Raw genomic sequence first — 7,588 nt, forward strand, 5'->3', positions numbered from 1 at the left:
CAACAACAAAACAAACAAGGGGGAGGAAAAAAAAAAGGAAGCTTCAATCTGTGCTCAGAGTTCACCAGTTCTCCCTCGGGAGGTGGACAGCATTTTTCATCATGGGTCCTTTGGGATTATCTTGGATCGTTAGCTTGATCAGAGTAGCTAAGTCTTTCACAATTGATAATCCTTACAATATTGCTGTTACTGTGTAAAATGTTCTCTTGATTCTGCTCAATTCACTTTGTATGAGTTCATATAAGTCTTCTTAGGTTTTTTCTGAAACCATTCTGCCTGTCATTTCTTATAGCACAATAGCATTTGATCACAATCATGTACCACAACTTGTTCAGCTATTCCCCAATTGATGGATATTCCCTTCATTTCTCGTTCTTTGCCCCCAGAAAAGGAACTACTATAAATATTTTTATACAAATAAGTCATTTTTCCTTTTCTCTGATCTCTTTGGGATATAGACCTAATAATAGTATTGGTGGGTCAAAGGATATGAACAGTTTTATAGTCCTTTGGGCATAGTTCCAAATTATTCTCTGAAATGGTTAGACCGGTTCAAACACCACCCAGAGTGCATTATGTCCCAATTTTTTCACATCACCTTTAGGTATTCTCCATTTGCCTTTTCTGTCATATTACCCAATCTGATGGGTATGAGATGATATCTCAGAGTTGTTTTAATTTGCATTTCTCTGATCAACAGTGATTTAGAGCAATTTTTCATGAAATTATTGCTAGTTTTGATTACTTTTTCTGAAAACTGCCTGTTCATACCCTTTTACCATCTATCAAGTGGGGAATGGCTCTTATTTTTATAAATTTGGCTCCATTCTCTATGTATTTGGGAAATGCAGCCTTTATCAAAGAAACCTCCCCCCCCAGTTTCCTGTTTTCTTTCTAAATTTGGCAGCATTAGTTTCGTTTGTGTAAAAGCTTTTTAATTTCTTGTAGCAAAGATTATGCATTTGATTTCTCATGATTTCCTCTATATTTCTTCTTTTATCAATAGATTTAACAAGTACATTTTTCCATGCTGCCCTAGTTTACTTGTAATACCCTTTATGTCTAAATCATTTATCTATTTTGACCTTATGTTGGTATATGGTGTGAGATGTCAGTCTAGGCCAAGTTTCTGCCAAAACTGCTTTTCAGTTTTCTCCTCAATTTTTGTCAAATGTTGAGTTCTTACTCAAAAATCTTGGATCTTTGGATTTATCAAACATTAGATTACTATGATCATTTACTACTGTATATTATTTACCTAATCTATTCCACTGATCTGCCACTATTTCTTAGCCAATATCAGACTGTTTTGATTATTATCAGTTTATTACATAAATATGTACATATACATACACATGCATACACACACACACACACATACACACATGACTTCTTGTAGAAATTGGAAGTTTTAGTTGGGACATCTAAATATTTTTTAGTACTGCATGTTTCTACATCCTGAACATCTCACAAAGATCCCCTTCTACTGTTCCAGAGTCTGTACCCTAGTTTGGCTTTCATCACCTCTCACCTGAATTATTGTAGTACCTTCATACTTGTTTCCTCCAACTCTAGCTTCTTGGCCCCCCTCCAATCCAGACTCCACACTGCAAACAAGTAATGTAACCAAAGTATGGGTTTAACTGTGTCACTTTCCTGCTCAAAAACTTTCTGTTACTCCCTATTGCCCCAGAGATGAAATGACAATCATTTAGTTTGCCATTTAAAGCCCTCTACCATCTGGCTAAAACTTATCTTAATCAGAACTGTTGTCATTGTTCAAGTCCTTATAACTTCTCACCTGGACTGTTGTAATAGCTTTCAAACAGGTCCCTCCACCTCATGGCTTTCTGAATTCCAGTCTATCCTTCACTCAAATGTCAAAGTGTAAATCTGATCACGCCATAACTCAGTTCAGTGAACTCCATCAGCTCCTCTCTTATCTCTAGAATCAAATATAAAATCTTGACACTTAAAACTTTTCATAACCTTTTCATACCCTTTGTACCTTTCCAGCATTTTAGGCCTTAAACTTCTCCATTCATTCTATGATCTAGCTATACTGTCTTTGCATTTCTTCATGATTCTTTATCTCGTTCCTCTGTGCCTTTATGAAAGGGGCCTCTCATGCCTGAATGAACTTCTTTCTTATTTCTATCTTACAAGATACTTAATGGAAAGATCACTAGATTTGAAGTCAGAGAACCTATGTTCTAACCTCAGTTCCATTACTTAATGTCAGTGTGACCTTAGACAAGTCAATTAACCTCTGTGGGTTTTATTCGCCTTCTGAATAAAGTAAGAAGAAACAATACTGTTGACATTTCACCAGCACTATGTAACCTCTTAGACTGTATCCAATCCTAAATCTATGCCATTATGGTCTTCCTTCAATGATCAGTTTAGGCATCACCTTCTCAGAAATGCCTTCCATAATTTCCCCACATTTCCCTCCCCCTCCACACCTCTATGAATGTCAAATTCCTGTGGTGGTGAGGATGGCAAAATTTTTTATGGAATTTAGAGCTAGAAGGACTCTCAAGCTGCCTCTTTCTGTAGATGAGGGGACAAAGGGTGGTGTTCAGGGAGGAACCTTCCGAAGGCCAAGTGCAGGGCCTGAATTCCAGCTAAAGCACTCTGGCTCCAAATTCAGTACTTTTTTTCTGTTCCATCTGTACCCTTAGTAGCCAGTGAGCTATGACTGCAAATAAGTTAGCTTTTGGTTTTGTCAGGAGCATGCTTGTACTTTGAGCTGAATATACCCTCACTGCTAAGTGCATCACTATGCTAACATGGCACACAGTTGCCTAGTGCTTAAACTCATTTCTTTTCTCTGCATCATAACACTGTATCAGCATGAGGCCAGCTGGGGCATGCACATATTTGAAAGGGACACCCAGGATAGGAAATAGCAGAAGAAGGCTCGGTGCCAGGATTAGCCAGTAACAGTAGGTGAGCAGCACCCTCCTGATGTAGCCATGTTTGCTGGACGATGACCCACTGGCATCAAAAATAGTTCTCTCCTGTCAATCAAACAAATATGCTTTGCAGATGTGATCACTGCCCAGAAGTTGCAAAGATCCAATTCTCTAGGCACTTTTTTCATAAAAGGATTCCTACTGTGTGGCAGTATCTGAAAATGAAAGCTGTATTCTTCAAAATACATTCCAAATAAATTGTGTATTCCATTCCATTTCTTTCCCCCCATACCATTCCACTCCATTCTATTCATTTTTAGCATTTTTTAATGAACAAACATATTTTTCTTCCTTTCCCTAACCCCACTTTTGAAAAAAGAATAAAAAACCAGCTGAGTGAGATGGTATACACCTATAATTCCTGCTAATGAAGCCAAGTTGGAGCTTTTGGATCTCTTTAATTTGAGAGCCCTGAGGTTCAATAGGGTTAAAGCTGATTGGGTGACTGGGTCTGGGGCAAATATCATGAGCCCTAGGGAACAGAGAGTCAGGAGGCTGCCTGAGGAGAGGTGAACTGAGTTAGCATAGGAAAAAAAAACAGAGCACTTAAAGCTTCTCTGCTGATAAATATTGGGTTTGAGCCGACGAGTGGCTGCTACATAACTGACCTGGACAAGATAGGGAAATCAAGTCTAAAAAAAGTCAACCAACCAAACAAAAACCTTGTATTAAATATGCATGATCAAGCAAAACAAAGTCCTGCATCGGTCATATCCAAAAATTTATACTTCATTTTGCAATCTGAGTCCAATGTCTCTCTTTCAAGAAGGTGGATATTGTTCAGTCATCCAGTCTTTTCTGACTCTTCGTGAGCCCATGGACTGTGCTATAGCATGCCATATCCTCCACTATCTCTTGAAGTCTGTCCAAGTTCATGTTTGTTGTTTCCATGATGGTATCTGTCCACTTCATCCTCAGGTATCCCCTTTTCCTTTTGCCTTCAATCTTTCCTAATACATCATCCTTGGTTCTCTGGAATCACTATTGGTCATTGAGCTAACCAGAGTTCTTAAGTCTTTCATAACTGTCTCTACAAAGTTAGTGCTATTATATAAATTGTTTTGGTTCTGCTCACTTCACTCTACATTACTCACACAAGCCTAACTAAGCTCCTTTGAAACCACCCCTTTCATAATTTCTTATAAGCATTACATTTAGTTGCCAACAATTGTTCAGCCATTCCAAATTGATGGACACCCCCTTCCCACCTAGTTTTCAGTCCTCTGGTATCACATAAAAAGCTTCAATAAATATTTGGTGAGGGGGAACAGTCAAGATGGCTGAGTGAAAGAAATGACTTGCTTGAGATTTCCCCAACCCCCCCCAAATACTCATAAAAAATGGCTCTAAACAAATTCTAAAGCAGCAGAACCCACAAAAAGACAGAGTGAAACAAATTTCCAGCCCAAGACAACCTGGATGATTGATCAGAAAAGTGTACTTCGCCGGTCTGGCAGAGGAGCGCAGTGTGGTGTGGGAGCGCAGGCCACAGAAAACCTGGACCAGGCCTCAGAGGACTGAATCACAGGCAGCTGTGGTGGTTTCCAGACTCCTCAATCCACACATGCCAAAGACAATTTAGAAGGTCAATGGGAAAAGTCTGTTTCTGTGGTGCTGAGAGAGGGACGGTGGTGTCTCAGCTCCATTCCTGAAGAGCGTGGCCCTGGCGGGGCAGCTGCCTCCTGAGCTTTCTGCCCATAGACTGAAGGGGAATCCAGTGGCTGATCAGATAGAGATTGCAAGGATCTCTTTGCCAGTGCTAAGGCAGGAATAGCTTGCTTTGCCTGTGTTTGGATCTGGGTTACAGTTCTGGGCGGCGGTCCTAGGGTGAGGAGGAGCACTGGCTTGGTGGAGCTTGCAGTGGTTGTGGAGAGGAAACCCTCTTCACAGTTACAGGACAGAAAGTATTACTTGTGGTCACAGGCCACTTATCATACCACCTTGTGAGAACTGAAAATTTACAGGTCCCTACAAGTATCTCTGAAAACAGCTGTACAAACCCTTGAAGCTTGGGACAGTACATTCTCCACATTGGAAGCAAACTCTTACTGTAACAAAGAGTTTAAAACTCTAGTAATTGGCCAGAATCATGATCAAGCAGCACAAAAAGAGTCAGACTATATTATCTTACTTTGGTGAAAAAGAAGATCAAAATATACAACCAGAAGAAGACAACAAAGTCAAAGCTCCTACATTCAAAGTCTCCAAGAAAAATATGAATCAGTCCCAGGCCTTGGAAGAGCTCAAAAGGGATTTTGAGAAGCAAGTAAGGGAAGTAGAGGAAAAACTGGGAAGAGAAATGAGAGTTATGCAAGAAAATCATAAAAACAAGTCTACAGCTTGCTAAAGGAAACCCAAAAAAATACTGAAGAAAATAACACCTTAAAAAATAGCCTAACCCAAATGGCAAAGAGGTCCAAAAAGCCAATGAGGAGAAAAATGCCCTAAAAAGAAAAATTGGCCAAATGGAAAAGGAAGTCCAAAAGACTGAAGAAAATACTTCCTTAAAAATTAGATAGAGCAATTGGAAGCTAGTGACTTTATGAGAAATCAAGATACTGAAACAAATCCAAAAGAATGAAAAATTAGAAAACAATGTGAAATATCTCATTGGAAAAACAACTGACCTGGAAAATAGATACCCAAAGGAAAACTCCTAGGAACATTATAGCCAAATTCCAGAGGTCCCAGGTCAAGGAGAAAATATTACAAGCTACCAGAAAGAAACAATTCAAGTACTGTGGAAACACAATCAGGATAACACAAGATTTAGCAGCTTCTACATTAAAGGACAACAGGGCATGGAGTATAATATTCTGGAGGGCAAAGGAGATAGATTACACAACCAGAATCACCTACCCAGCAAACGAGTATATCTTCAGGGGAAATAATGGTCATTCAGTGAAATAGAGGACTTTCAAACATTCTTGATGAAAAGACCAGAGCTGAATAGAAAATTAGACTTTCAAATACAAGACTCAAATGGAACATGAAGAGGTAAACAGGAAAGAGAAATCATAAGAGACTTATTAAGGTTGAACCATTTACATTCCTGCATGGAAAGATGATATTTATAACTCATGAGACCTTTGTCATTATTAGGGTAGTTGGAGGAAAAAAATCATATATATACACACCCACACCCACCCACCCACACACACACACACACACACACACACACACACACACACATATATATATATAGTATATATATGTATATATATGTAGATAGATAGATAGATAGAGGGCACAGTGTGAGTTGAAGATTAAGGGGTCGTATCTGGAGAATAAAATTAAGGGATGAGAGAGGATTATACTGGGAGAATGAGAAAGGGAGAGGTAGAATGGGGTAAATTATCTCACAACAAAAAAACAGAAAAGAAAAGTCTCTTACAGTGAAGGGGAAATGGGGAAAGGTGAGAGGGAATGAGTGAATCTTATTCTCATAGGATTTGGCTTAAGGAGGGAATAACACACACATTCAATTGGGTATGGAAATCGGTCTTACCCTACAGGAAAATAGGGTGAGAAGGGGACAAGAGAGCAGGGGAATAATAGAAAGGAGGGCAGACTGGGAAAGGGGGCAATCAGAAGTAAATACTTCTGAGTAGGGTCAAGGTCAAAAGGAAGAATAGAATAAATAGGAGGGCAGGATAGGATTAAGGGAAATACAGTTGGTTTTTCACGACATGTATACTATGGAAGTGTTTTGCATAAAAGCACATGTATAACCTATATTGAGTTGTTTCCTTTTCAATGAGGGTGGGTGGGAGGGAGGAGGGAGAAAATTTGAAACCTAAGTTTTAAAACATATGTTTTAAAAATGTTTTCACAAGCTACTGGGAAATAAGAAATACAGGTAATGGGTACAGAAGTCTATCTGCCTACAGGAAATAGAATGGGAAGGGATAAGAGAAGGGGGAGAGATAGAGAGAGGACAGACTAGGGAGGGATATTCAGAATGCATGCCATCTTGGGGTAGAGGGAGGGGTGAGATGGGGTGAAAATTTGGAACTCAAAATCTTGTGGAAGTAAATATTGAAAACTAAAAATAAATAAATTATATTAAAAAATAAATATTTTGCTGCCTATGGAGACTTTTCCACTTTATTTGATCTGTTTGGGGTATAGACCTAATACTACTATCATCTGATCAAAGGGCATGCACAGTTTCATAACTCTTGGGGCATAATTCCAAATTGCTTTCAAGAACCTTCCATTAATTTTTACAAATCACCTTTCATATTGGGATTGGGTGTTGGGAATATAGGGAATAATGAACAGTAAACTTTGTAGAGGCATCAGTGTAATTGCTATCAATGTTACTTATCCAGAAATAAGTCCAACTAGAGAGTCTTCATGAAAAGATGGGAATACAGACAGCCACAGTGACCACAACAACACAAAGGTAAGATGCCCAGGCTGTATGGATGAATTGGAGACAATGGTGTAGTAGTGGTGGTGGTGGTGGTGGCAGAAGCCCTGAATTGATATCATCATTGGCCAAACCCTAAAATTCCACTGTTCCCAGAGAAATGTGGTGGTTGGGTGTGAATGAGAGCTGGGTGTTCTGAAAACAAAAGCTGAAAAGGTCCCTTCTCCAAATTTTC

This window comes from Phascolarctos cinereus, unplaced genomic scaffold, assembly GCF_003287225.1.
Source record: "Phascolarctos cinereus isolate Bilbo 61053 unplaced genomic scaffold, phaCin_HiC Scaffold_3;HRSCAF=262, whole genome shotgun sequence".
NCBI lineage: Eukaryota > Metazoa > Chordata > Mammalia > Diprotodontia > Phascolarctidae > Phascolarctos > Phascolarctos cinereus.